This window comes from Euphorbia lathyris, chromosome 5, assembly GCF_963576675.1.
Source record: "Euphorbia lathyris chromosome 5, ddEupLath1.1, whole genome shotgun sequence".
NCBI classification, from domain to species: domain Eukaryota; kingdom Viridiplantae; phylum Streptophyta; class Magnoliopsida; order Malpighiales; family Euphorbiaceae; genus Euphorbia; species Euphorbia lathyris.
The window spans coordinates 51,435,436-51,450,883 of NC_088914.1; the positions used below are offsets into that span (position 1 = coordinate 51,435,436).

Here is a 15,448-nt window from a genome sequence, read left to right on the forward strand (position 1 = left end):
AGCTTAACTAACTGGACACATGAACTAATGAGCATTCTGGACTCCAAAGATATGCTCCTTTTCCAAAATAACACACCGAATCTTATGAAAAAGTAAAAATGGAATGGCTCTAAAGCCAATTAATTACTTACACGTGGAAAGGTACTCAATCTCATGTATATTTTCAGATCTCTATAAATAGCCCATTGACAAACGCCACAAGATATGCATTCATTCTTCAAACACATACTGTTTTCAAATTTACTTCCTTAAAGTAGATCACTAAGTTGAGCGGCCCCTCCCTAACTGTTTGTTGATTGTTTTAGGTCTTTTCAAGTCCGATCGTGATCATCGTGTGGATTGAGAGACATCACTAATAGACTAATAGAGATAATATTATCATATTTTACTACAGTTCTAATTCATATGGTTATAAATTAAAGTAAATGATGCTTTAAAGGCTTGGTCCATGAGATGAATTCGTATTAGCAAAGAGTTTTCTAAATAGTAAAAAAAATTGAATTTTGGACAAAACACGTGGCTGACACACCGGCCATACCATATATATTCTACTTTGAATCTCCTAGATATATTTCCTTCTCAAGTACTTTTGCAATTCTTTTTAGAACATCCCCCATTCTCGTTTTCCATTAGTTGATCTTTCACATATGTCATTACTGTTTTCATTATAAGAAAGACAAAATCTCATACTTTAGCTAAATTATTTTCTTCTTGAAACCACTCTTTAACCAATTTAGATAGCTAATAGTTTTGAAACATTGCTCATTGACATAACTAGCTTCACCATATGTACAAGAAGGTAAAGGCAATTTCTTCTCAAAATTTGTTCAATTAAGTGAAATATGAGGAAATAAAAGAAGGTTGACTGTCATTAGAAGAAGCTAAAATAAACTGAATGATGCAATTAGACATTATCCTTAGGAAAACCCATATTAACAGGAATACTTTATTATGTTTATTAATTTATGTTGTGTACATTGAACAAGTAAAAGAAGAGAGCCACGTAAGCTACTCTATACTAGTAACAGTAAGAAATTTTTTGAACCAAAATGATGATTGTTTTGGGTATCTTTTGAATCCATTTTTGAAGTCAACATGAACTATTCCAGATTTGGCTGTGTAGCCAGCTGTCCACTCAAAATTGTCTAAAAACGACCATGCTATGTACCCCTTTACGTTTACTCCAAGCCTGTTCAAGTCATCAATTCATTTTTTTATCAACAAAATCACCATTATTGTTTTATTTTTGTAATTTATAATACTCACCTTATTGCTTCAAGAGTGCGACTTAGATGACTATGAAAATATTCTATTCTCACTTTATCATCTTCAAAAATAGAACTTGTGTTATCTTTATGCTCAGCAACTCCTAATACAAAACAAAATAAATGTAAGAATATGAAATAATTGTTTATTATTCTTATGTGTGTAGTTGTTTTTTACCATTCTCTGTAATATAAATTACAGGGTCATTGTACTTGTTTCTGATGTAAAGTAGATAATATTGAAGCCCTTCTGGATAGATATACATCCAAGTACCATGTTCAATTAAATTAAATTTAGGAACTTTAATTACTCTCTACATAATTAAATTATAACAATATTTAAAATTCTAATAAAAATATTTCAAGAAATAAAGAGTAGCATGATAAATAAAAAAGTCACTTTATGATAAATAAAAAAGTCACTTTATGATACTTAAGTTTTATATTAATTTATAAATTATACCTCTATATGTGGACCAATTGGAATTCCATTTCGTTCACCTAAAGTAAGTAATTTCTTTGATTAGAAAATAATAAGGTAATTTTAGTGAAGAAAAAAATTGATTTACATACTTTTAATATCGATACAAGCGTCAGTGATGTAGTTCAAATTTTGAGTTCGAGAAGGAGTATCAGCAATATATCTCGCAGTATAGTAATTGATTCCGATGAAATCATAAGATCCTTTAATTGTATTGGATTCCTCCTTAGTAAAATTTGGTAATCTTTTTCCCACATTAATAATCATTTCTAGCGGGTAAGATCCAGAATATAGTGGCTCCATAAACCTTCAACAGAACAAAAAAGTAAATTCAGTTCCATTTTATTTTATTTTGATATACATATCCATATTTATATATATTCAAACATAAATAAAAATAAATAAATACATACCAACCATATGTAAAAGCAAAACCTCGATCTGTTGCCAGTTGGTCTTTTCGTGAATTTGAGTATGGCACCATCCAGTTAGTATTTAGTGAAATTCCAATTTGACCTTTTTGGGAAATCTACAAAGTTTTAATTGAAAGAAATTAAATAAATTAATAAATATATTATAATTTTATGTTTGTGAGTCTATTAAGCATGTTAGGTTTCCATAACTTAAATAATTAAGATGTTATTAGTAGAGTCTCGTACAATGGATTATTTATTTTATGATTTCTTTTTATGCTTGCATTCTAAGGATTTTTTTTGGCAAATAAGGAAATTATTATCAATTATGCTATAAAATTATAGTTTTACAAGTATTTATATTTTAAAAATGATTATTTATTTTATTTACACATTAATATTCAGAATGAATATAGATTTCACCTGATATTTTTCTTTATATAGTTTGACCGCGGCAGCATGAGCAAGGAGTAGATGGTGTGCTACTATGTATGGTTCAACACTGGAATCACCTGTAGAGCATCTTGAACGGTTTGAACATCTACCTGGAGCAAACGTTGCACTTGCATAACCTTGTTGTGCATACATCATTGGCTCATTTAAAGTCACCCAAAGCTTTACTCGGTCGCCAAATGTATTAAAGCACAACTCAGCATAATCACAAAAATCATCACTGTCATATAATAGGACAATATGAATTACGAGTTCTCACACAAATAATTAAAGCAGATTAATATGAATAGTCGTTTCTCATACACATATTTAAACTGGTACTTACATAATTTTAGGGTTTAGAAAACCTTGATATTGATCTTCTATAACTTGTGGAAGATCCCAATGGAATAGAGTTACAATCGGTTTGATACCTTCAAAATAAACAAGTATTCATTATTTAATATATTTGTTTCCTTCTAAATGACATTTGGAAGAAATAAATGTCAATTTATGGAAAAGTCTTTAAACATGAGTTCTTGTTTATCTTAATATTTTATGCAAAATATTTATAAAATTTAAATGTCAAAATTTGTCAAATAAAGTGAAAATATACCAAAGATTAAAGCACAGTCTAAGGTTTGTTAGCTATGAAAAAGATGGTCATTTTCTAAGAAATTTTTTCAACGATATCGAAAAACATGACTTTTTGTTTAGTTGTATAAATTACTCAAACGAGAATTTAGAAAATAAGACTTTTTTGTCATATTTTATGCTCTAATACATTTTATACTTTATACGACCACTATTCACATATATTTTAATTCTTTTTCTTGTTTTTTACTTAGTCACTCCCACGTGTGTATGTATATATATACTATGTTCTTTTGGTTTTCATATATTTTAGTATTTATAGTTTTTAATAATTTTATAAATAATAATTCTTATCACAATAATGTATTTATATATTATTGAATTTAAATAAAATTTTAAAATATAATAATCTTTAGTAAAAAAATATTTTTCACTAATTCGATATATAATAATAATTACTACAAAAATAAATGAAAAAGAAACTATTTTGATTTTTTAATACACAAAATGGAAAATAGAAATTGTTTCCTAAAACTAACCAAAATATTAGGCTTTAAAATTAGTAATGTATTACTTATTTAAAATTGCAAAGTAAATAAAATATATTAATAAAGGAAAGGGACATTGCTATTAAACCTTTTGATAATAGGTGATTAATGAGTTTATTATAGTGGTTGATGCCTTTTTTATTTACTCCTCCACGTCGCCCTCTTTCTAAATTATTGTACAAAATATAAGAGAAATAAAGTTAGAAAAAGTAACTATTTTTTTTCAAAAGAGCTAATAAATAAAAATATATAACGGTAAACTTACTAGGTAAAACTCTAGACCAAGAGATGGAAAATCTATAAATATCAAAACCTATGTCTTTCAGTATACGCACATCTTCCTGGTGAAATATATATGTATGTTATTAGATTAATTAAGAAATATATTTATGACGTATAAAAACAACATATCTACCTTGTATCTATGATACTGGTCAGTGGTAATACTAGCATTACTGTGGTCAGCTACAGAACCTGCACCATATCCAAATTTTATTAAAAAAATATATACATTTTTTAAATAATCATAAAGTTTGAGCAGTTTAGGTTTGATTAAAAACATATGAAACCTGAGGATTTTTTAATGAAGGTATCCCATATGCATGGTCTTCTCCCGTCTTTAGTTGTTGCACCTTCATACTATTCAATAAAAAAATAGGGTAAATTCCAAAAAAAACCCATGTGGTTTGATGTTGTTCCAAAAAAACCCTTGTGGTTTGTTATTACAAAAAAAAAAGACTGTGGTATGCGCCGTTACCCGAAAAACGGAAATGGACTTAACACCGTTAATTTGCTGACGTGGCACAGGGGTAGAGTTGGAAATTCGAATTTTTTTTATTTTTTTATTTTTTTCTCTCTCCTCTTCTTCTCCTTCCTCCTTCTCCTCCTCATTCTTCCTTCTTCTTCATCCTTCTTCTTCTTCTCCTCCTCCTTCTTCTTCTTCCTTCTTCTTCTTCCCCCTCCTTCTTCCTTCTTCTTCCTCTCCTCCTCTTCTTCCTCCTCCTTCTTTTTTTTTCTTCCATTCTTTTTTTTTAATTTCCGAAGAAATCTGAAAATTTCCGAAATCTGAAAAATTTCCAGATTTCTTTGGAAATCTGGAAATTTTCCGAAGAAATCTGGAATTTTTCGAAACTTAAAAAAGGTAGAAGAAGAAGGAGGAGGAAGAAGAAGAAGAAGAAGAAGAAGAAGGAGGGGGAAGAAGAATAAGGAAGAAGGAAGAAGAAGGAGGAGGAGAAGGAGGAGAAGGAGGAAGGAGAAGAAGAGGAGAGAGAAAAAATAAAAAATAAAAAAAAAAAATTCGAATCTCCAACTCTACCATGTGCCACGTCAGCAAATTAACACCATTAAGCCCATTTCCGTTTTTCGGGTAACGGCGCAAACCACAGTCCTTTTTTTTGTAATAACAAACCACAAGGGTTTTTTTGGAACAACATCAAACCACATGGGTTTTTTTTTGGAATTTACCAAAAAAAATATTAAACTTATGTGGAGTAATACATAATGACATCTTAAAAAAATGAATATTTGGTTTAAAAAAAATGAATATTATAATTAGTTATATACCTGATAAGCAGATGATCCTATCCCAAAGTCAAAGGATGCAGGAAAACTTGCTCGATTAATTGAAATATTATTTTCATTCCCACAAGCTATAGTGGAAACTAGTAAATGGGTAATTATGTAAACAAGACATCCAATTTTCTTGTTGAATTCAATTTCAAAATCAAACATTTTGTTCGTGTAGAAGATTTTGAAGAATGTGTTTCTTTTTATAATAAGTGAAAACCTCAACTGATGTTTATTATTGTTAATGTATATGTTTATATACACAATTAGTGGAAGTCTATCGTAAGATGTAACAACTAACAATATAGACATGGTTTCAGTTTCTATGCAAACAATTAATTACAATATTAGAATAAAACTATTCTATAATAAGAAAATAATAATGATGATACAATAAATCCTTCATTAAAAGCATTTCTTTTATAAATATAACGTGGATAAATAAAACCCCTTATTAAATATTTCTCATTAGTAACTAAATATTTAATTTGGCAAAAACTTAAAAAAAACTTTCCTCATAATGTTCTCCAAATCACTACAAAGAAAAACACACACAAATATACCAATAATTTTTTAGATGCATTTTTATAGATCGTCATTATTAAAAACATTAAATAATTTGTACATAATCTTATGCCCCTAATGCATATCTCTATCTATATATAAAAGTTGAGTTCAAAACATATTATGTGAACATACCATGTGAGCAATAGATGAGTTGTAAAAATTATAAAATCTATTATAGTGAAACACACAGTTGATAACAAAATATCACACTAGATATAAAAATTACAGGTAAAAAAATAAAAATATCTTAATTTTTTTAAGTAGATTAATATTCATCCCCTCCATCGTCGGTTACAAAAAGCATACAACCCGTTCCATATTTATCGGTTATAAAGAAACTTCAAATCATTTCATTCCATATTTATCGGTTACAAAAAATTTAAAACCTGTTGATTCTCATATCTGTTACAAAGCTTAAAACTCTCCAATTAAAAGAAGATTAATGTTCATTATACCCATCATCGGTTACAAAAAGCTTAAAACCCTTTGATTCTCATAACTGTCGGTTATAAAAAGTATAAAACCTTTTGATTCCTATTTGTTACAAATAAATTTCTGTAAAACACTTCCTCCTTCTGCTTGAGATTCATCGATTTTCTCTCAACTTCTTCTCCTCCTACCTAATTATATTCCTTTCTCCTTAATTTTCTACTTGGGTTGAACATACCAAGATGAAAGCTACACAAACACCTAAGTCTTGTACAACATCATTAAAACTTAAGATAATATGATTTGTCTTACTCAAAAGAAAAAAAGGCAGTTGTGTCACATTTTTTCCCAGAATATTGGATATGAATTAAATCTGTCGGACCATCTTACTAAAGAGTCGTCTAAGGACAAGTTCTTCAACTTCTAATTTTGTTATATTTGAATCATCTATTGTCAAATTCGTCCCCAAAACCATCGGATAAGACAGAGAAACAAAGTAACGAACTCATTTGTAACACCCAACCTTAAATGTCATAGGAAAATATCTAACATAATACCCTGACCCGAGGCAATTAAAATTATAACTAATTTCCTTTTATTTGATCTCTAGTTGTTATTGTATTCTCAGCCTCCAATCCTCTCTACAATAATATAAAAACGATATTGTATCATACAATTTATTACACCACACGAATGCAACAACTTAAAACTTGTATCTTTGCTAATCTAATCTAATAATCAAATAAACCGAAATAAATATTTTTCTTAAACTCTATTTAATAAGATATATATTTGACTTGGACTTCATAATATCTTATTATCAAGCTTCCTACGTATCTCAATATTTCTAACTTAAGAATCAAAGCCACGTAGTTCTAATTAGATTTTACTAGACATTATTGTTTGCATCTCCCTAACTTACTTGAAATGATAAAGAATTATTAATGCAATTCATCGGACAATCTAAAGTTTATTTAGTTATTTAATTATAGTGTGTGTTAATTTTATATAACTCTTTTTATCGAACAAATTCAACTCAAAGTCTAAAACGACTCTTTTACATAAAGAATCCGACTTAGACGTTCTTCACAACTCTTTTTGCTAAACAAATTATTTTTACCAAATGAATCAGACTCAAACGTCTAACACCACTATTTTTACTAAACGAATCATTTTATCAATTTTTTACCAAACAATTCATCTCTACCAAGCGAATCCAACTCAAACCTCCAACCCGCCTCTTTTTACCCAAACGAGTCATTTTTACTAAACAAATTATTTCTACCAAACAAATCCAACTCAACGTCTAACGCAACTCTTTTTACACAAATGGGTTATTTTTATCAAACAGATCCAACTCAAACGTCTAATACAACCCTTTTTATCCAAGGAATCATTTTTACCCAATAAATCCAATTCAAATGTCTAACACTATTATTTTTACAAAAAAAAATATACAAGCATCATTAATCGAAACTACTTCATCTCTAATCTACAGAAAATACCAGAAATCACCACCCTCTCTAATCTAATCTGCAGAAAATACAAGAAATCACAACCATCTCTAATCTACAGAGAATACCAGAATTCACCACCCTCTCTAATCTAGTCTGCAGAAAATACAAGAAATCACAACCAGAAGGTCATCTTCCTCCTCCTTTCTACTTTAAACTAATCCCAAACATAACATCCTTTCTACTTGAACCGTTTTTGAGAGAGAAGGTCTATTCCCCTCTCCTCTTTCCTCCCCTCGTTTTTCATTCCCTCTCCTCTTTCCTCTCCTCTTTCCTCCCCTCGTTTTTCATTCCCTTCCCCCCCCCCCCCCCTAAACCCCCAAAAATCCAAATGGACCCTTAACAAAATAATAATTCATTTTCCTATCACAAATTCCTATATATTTTTCTTTTATTCCCCAAACTTATCTAATTATAATATTTAATATTATAACTGATACCTGTAAATTGAATTAACTTGTATTATATACTTTTTTTTTTTTTGAAATAAAAGTATTATATACTTATAACACCTAATAAGTTAGTTAAGAAACTTGAAAATATTATGTAGTATAATATCAAATTATAAATAATATTTTTAGACACGGATGTGACAGCTAAACTGAGCAACTACAACTGCTTCAATTCTACAATGATAGTTATGTTGTCCGATTCATAACATTCCAAAGACAATGTTTGGAGGTCTGTAAGGAAACCAATTGATGAAGGCAATCTAGATATGAAATTCACCCTAGTAAAATCCACAACCTTGAATTTTGTAACCACTTCAATAAAAAATTTAGGGATATCCAGACAAAGATCTTCAGCAAATAAAGAGAACACCTCTGCTTTTTGACATTCGAGGACATCATTAAATGAGGTGTAAGACAATGAGTATTGAGGAGAGAGAGAGTTAGAGCTTGTGGAGAGAGAGAAACCGAGAAGAGAAAAATGAGGTGTAAGATAGTGATTGGATAGTAAAACAAAAAAATTAAATTATAAAAGAAAAAAATATAAAGACAAAAATACCTTATGACCTTTAACTTTGACTGTCATGTTGATATTTTTTGGAGGGTAGATTACATCAAATGTACCTAGATTATACCTCATATCACACTTTGATACCTGAATTACATTTTTTCATGAAAATATACTTCAAGTATGTGTGATTAAATGCGTTTCTCCGGTAAGTAACTGGTCAACGACTGTTTGACCATTTTTATACACATGATTGGGACCCAATACACCTTTACTAATCTAAAAAGTCTATTATACCCTTAAATTAATTAAAAAAAAAATTCTCTCCTTTAAATCTTCCTTTCTCTCTTCCTCTCTCTTTATGATTTTCTCTTTCTCTCTCCTTCAAATGTCTTTCTCTCTCCTTCCCATCCATGGATTATTAATTCCCAAATTCAACCTTCGATTTATCCGGAAAGATGATTTCCGGTTCCATTCTTCCACTCATTTTCTTCTTGGTTGAGTATTTACTTTGATTTCAAATCATTTCATAAAATCTAGAAAAGTAAGAAGACAATCTGAAACTTATACAATGTTTGGAGGAGGAGATAATAGTCCAATTTCACACTCAATTTATTCATCTACCATGGGAAACAATAATTATAATTTAATGCCAAACACCTCCTTCCATTCTTTCTCTAATATGTTTCATGTAAGTCTTCTTATTTCTCTCTTTTATTTTATCCATTGATGTTTGGGTATTATCGATTTTAATAATTTTATGAAATCAAGAAGAATAAACAGGTTAATGCCAAGAGGGTGTAGAGAATAAATGGAAAGTGCTTCTAGGAGCGAACAAGCTGAAGACAAATCAGTGAATGGTGAGCTCTGATCGAGCTCCGACGAACAGGAAGCGTTATCATAGACATACTGCTCAACATATTTAAGAAATGGAACATGATATTTGATTGAGAGAAAAATAGAGAAAGATAGAGAGAGAAACCAAATGTACAGAGAGAAGGTGAGTTAAAGGGGGAGAGAGAACAAGTTTCCTCTGCAGATTTTCAATTATAAATTAAAAATTGTTAAACAAAGAGTTAAACACTTAAAAATGATTAAATATATGGTAAATTCGGGATGTCTAGTTTCTGAACATTTGATTTTGTAAAAAAATTTATCCATTTGATGCCTCAAATGATCCATTGAAGTAACATTGGTGCTGCTAAAAAGATGGTCATTTTTTGCCTTTTTATTATTCTCTTTCTTTTCTGTGATCTGAAGGCCAGCTCGCTGAAATGGCCCTTAAAAGTCCCTTTTGGGGATTGTTGTGTCCTAGCTCACCGAGCTGGATACCATGCGTGCCGAATGGATGATTTTCATTTATCTTTTATATATTTATCAATAAGAATTACAATATGCTAAAAATATAAAATTTATTTTATAGGCCAACACTTAACATGTGTAAAAAAATATATACTCGCATTTTATGATACAATTTGCATTTTGTAATATTTTTTTTATTTTATTAATATGTTTAAGTAGCATTTAATTTTATTTTTTTTTACACGGTGAAGCTCCGAAATTTAGATCCTAACTACGCGACTGAAGATGCACGAAGCTATAATGGCTAGAGGGAGTTTTTGTACCGCATGATGTTCAACATCAGATTTTTACGACAAATTTTGAAAAGGGAAAGCACTTGCAGCTATATTTAGAAATCTTTATCTTAGTGAAGATGAATCTCGAAATAACAGGTGTGAATACAATACTGGAGAATAGTCCATGATGCCTTTCTAAGTGATAATTAATTATGAAAAGTAAGATGAGAACCCTTTGCAACAAAATTGATTATTCAAACTCCAGCTGCTCCTAAGACAATACAACAATAGAATGAAGTTCATATGAGGAAGGGTTTCTTAAGGAAAAAAGACAATACATGTGAGATGTGTTAGAGCAACTCTAGTTATTACTAAAGAATCGATTTGTAATTTTTCAGATACTTACAACCACTAGAGTTGTTAAAACAAACTCTCTACAGTGGAGACTAGCTGAATCCAGCGAGTCTCTAGCCAAAAATGAGCAAAGAGAAAGCTCAGTTGCGAAAAAGAGTGATATACATTACATTTTTTATCCAATGGTGGATTCCAAGCACAATATTGGTACTGTGATTCTATGAAATTTGTATCAAAAAGTTAGTTTTTTTTTTTTGTCCCTCTACTCTTTTCTCTACAACTCAACATTTTAATTGTTTTTTAGTTTTTTTAATAAATATATAGGAATGATTTTATATTTGTTAATACAAATAAAATATTATATACAGCTTAAATTTTTTTTACAATATACAAGTTAATTTGGTTTCACAGGAAACATAAGTTTTTATTTTTCAATTTATATATATTATAAATTCCTATAAATATATTTATTTTCATTCAAAAGAAATTATTAATTTTCAATACTTTTCTAATATTATTTATTTTTTAGTGGATCGCCATGATGAATACAATTAATTTAATACATTTTTTTTAAATGTATACTTTTTATGCATTTTTTAAAAAACAAAATGCGCACAATGCGCTTACAATAAAAAAGAAAGAAAAATCCCCACTAGACTCGGATGTGATTCAAACTCATGACCTCCCAATGCATAGGTAAGCTCTCAACCACTAGACTAAGAGCTTCACCACTTATACTTTTTATGCATTACAAAATAAACCAATTGACTAAAAGTAAAGAAAATAAAATATTATATAACGTATTAGACCCATTGGATAATAGTGATAGTGTCTAACCACTAGAGAGTATTTTTTGTAAATGGTGTTTTATGGAGAGATGTATTAGAATTACATGATGTGGAATGGTTGGAAGGTGTGCAACCCTCCAACCATTGCTCTTATAGAAATTTCAGAAATTTGGAAAAAGAAGTAGAATATATTATGTAAAAATATATTTTTAACAGTTTGATAAGTCAAAAATGAGATAAAAAGAATTGGACAAAAATGTTCATTGCCACATTAGCAAATTGAGGTTGTCAATCCAATTTCTTTGATTTCGCTAAGAGTGAGGACCTCAGTCCTCTATTTACAACAAAAAAAACACACACACAAGGATTTATTTGTGAAAACGTAAAACCGATGTTATTTTTGAAATTAACCTCAAATTCAATAAACATAAAATTTAATTATTTCTTGACTCAAGAAGAACCAAATAAAGATCAAACGTTTAGATAATTTTTAGAGAATTAAGCAGTTAGAAATTGTGTTACTGTTAAGATAAAGTATAAAAAAGATATTGTGGTTTTTTTGCAAATATAGTTTCATGGTTGTGAAACTTGCTAGTTAACATGCGCAGGGCCGCCCCTGGGCCGGGAGCGGGCCCAAAAAAATTTAGAGTAAATAAATTGCTTATATTTTAAGTATAACAAATAAATTCAAAGTAGAAGAATAGTATTGTATTATTCTCCAACTAAAGAGGTCAAGGGTTCGATTCTCACCTTTGTAATCATTAATATATTTTTAAGATATAAATGAGATATATATTTTTAATATATAAATGATAAGGGTAGTTAAGGGTAAGAATGCAAGTTTCATTTTATTACCTCATTTTAAAAGAAGTTTCATTTTATTACCTTAATTTGATTAAATTTGAAAATTAAAAATTAATTTATGCAATGACATGAATAAAAATCAATTTAAAATTTAATAATAAAAAGCAATATCAATAATAACAATAAATCTAAAAAAAATTAATAATACCGCTGTAAATAATTAGTGTGTTATTTTAACCACTAATTTTTATTTCAAATTAAAAGAGAAAAAGTTTTCTTTTTTTTGAATCAAAAGAACAATGAATTAATGAGTCAAATCATGGCAAAATTGTAACAATGAATCAGAAACATAACTCGGTAATAAATTAAAAAAAAAGAAGGGCAAGTGGATAAACGAGAAGGCTGTGCTAATACATGTGCCATCACATTCGCTTGCCGCCGTATCCATTTGACTGAGTAAGAGTCATTTGATGTTAGAATCGATCGTATTTGAATAATTCTATCCCCAAATTCAGAATCATCAACATAACTAGAATTTGTTGCATCAATTACTTGTTTAGCATCAGATTCGAAAACCACATTCCTTATTCCATCAGCTTCTAGCCATTGCATAGCTTATAATAGAGCTTCGGCCTCACATTCTCGAGTTGTTGGACAACATAACAGACCCGCACGTCTCCCCATTACAAACTGCCCATTTGCATCTCGTACTGCTTCTCCCATCCCTGCACGACTATCAGCGTTAAAACATGCAGCATCAACACAACACGAGAGAAATCCTTTTGATGGGGGGTGCCAAGCCATGCAACCAGCAGATGAACTATTTCCTACTACTGTATTTCTAATCTGCTGTTCTCCCGTACCAGTCTGATTCCTCAAGGCATTTGCTTCTGACTAATCATTAAGTACCGTGCAAGTATGAGCCACTATTTAATATGTTGTGCGAATCTCATACTGCCAAAGACGGGTATTTCTAGCCTGCCATAAACTCTAGAGGTGCATCAAAAATGTTTTCACACTTTGTTCCGTTGCTGCTCTAATCATATCATGAAACCACCCTGTCAGGTTCTCAGCCACCGCCGCCTCCGCATTAATTCGATCCAGAAGTCCCGCCTCCTGCCACACTCTTATAGCTCCTTCATATTCAATAAAAAGATGTCATCCATCATCCCAAGGTTCGTTACATATCACACAAGTATTACATACCTGTAACCCACGAAATTGAAGATTCACCTGCGTTGGGAGACAATTGCGTGCTAGTTGCCAACCAAAATGTCGGACCTTGTGTGGAATTTCAGCATACCACAATTTTTTCCATGCTCCCTGAACATGAAATCTCTCACCTCCTTCCAACGTTGTATCCAATCTGTAAGCACTTTTCACTGTGTAACGTCCTGAAGAATGGAATTTCCATATTAACCGATCCTCACTGCTCAAAGTACCAACAGACAGTTTATGAATCTCTGTAATATCTCTATGCTCAAAAATTTCCTCCAACAGCTTTTCATCCCAATCCCTGGATGGATAAACAAATCATTAGGGGTTCGTATATAGCCATCCTCTTCATCACGCAACCATCTCTCACTCCACACATTTATTGATTGACCGTTTCCAATTTTCCATCTGATTCCTTCTTTAATGATTAGTTGAGAAGTCCAGATACTTCGCCATATAAGACTTGGTGAATGCCCCAATGAGGCCCCCATAAAATCCCCTCTTGGATAATATTTAGCTTTGAAAACTTTACTAACAAGCGAAGATGGATTGGTAAATAACCGTCATCCCTGTTTTCCCAACATAGCAAGATTAAAGGCTGTAAAATTTCAAAAACTCGGTCCTCCCATCAATTTTGGAGCACATAATCTATCCCATGTCATCCAATTTAGTCCTCTCTCACCTGACTGTTTATTACCTCACCAAAACAAATTCAGCATTCGTTGTAATTCCTCAGCCGTCAATATAGGAAGCAAGAATACACTCATGAAATAGATTGGTATGGCTTGCCCTGTTGCTCGAATAAGCGTAGCCTTACCAGCTTTTGATATTCCTTTCCCTCTCCAGCGTTGTAGCTGCTGCCATAATCTGTCTCTGAAGTGAGCAAAGATTGCTCGTTTCGTTCTACCCACCAATGATGGAAGACCCAGATACCTTCCCGTATTCAATGGACTAGTAATACCCAAAATGCTAGAAATTCCCAAAGCCAGATCATTTGCCACATTTCTACTGAACATGATTCCAGATTTTTGGAAATTTATAGCTTGCCCCGAAGCTAATTCATATGATCTGAGTAATTTTTTTAACAGAAAGAGTTTTATAAAATAAGGAGAAAAAATAAATACATAAAGTATATATTATTATTATTTAACTCCTACAAATAAATGTGTAGGAGAAACAATTATTTTGTAGGTGAGTTATGGAGGAAATCTTCCCTTCAAAAATCTCCTATAACATTTTACGTTTTATATGAGACTCCAAAGGAGATTCCTACAGAACATGTTTATAGGAAAAAATGTAGTTGTTTCCTATATTTCCTACAGGGACCCTAAACTATAAATTTTATATTAAAAGGGCCCTTACTGCTTATTTTTGTCGGAAATCTATGATTGGACTTTAAATATCAGCTCGAGCTTTTAGTTCAAACGGTTCTATGACATGGTATCAGAGCCTCAAGGAATAAACGGTCGAAGGTTCGAGTCCCGACAACCTCAATAATTTGTGGAATTAAAACACATGGCGGGATGGGCCTGCGTTGTGCACGCTGCAAGCCCAAGGGGCATTTGCGTGTAGGGGTGTGTCGGAAATCTATGATTGGATCTTAACTATCAGCTCGAGCTTTTAATTCAGACGGTTCCATGACAATTTTGTCTAGGACTCCTAAATTGTCAGGACCGGCCCTAAACATGAGCTTGTGGTTACTTTGTTAATTACTCTATATTCCAAATTAACCAAATCACAATTTTTTTTATCGAAAATTGGGTCATTCTTTAACTGCAAATTGAACAAACCACAAACCCATGTTTACAGGTTTTTAAATCAACGGACTGTGTTTACAGTTCAGACAAATTATTAGTTTTTTTATATTATTGTTAAAAGAGAAGTTGTGAAATAAATTTTCGACGATTCATATTATTATTAAGAGGTAGTCATTGAAAAAAAATC

General features: G+C 30.8%; 1 pseudogene; it reads right to left on the reverse strand.

Annotated features, from left to right (window-relative positions):
- Window positions 1-1,008: 1,008 nt before the first annotated feature.
- Window positions 1,009-14,520, reverse strand: LOC136229785 (beta-glucosidase 12-like; annotated as a pseudogene).
- Between the last annotated feature and the right edge of the window lie 928 nt (window positions 14,521-15,448).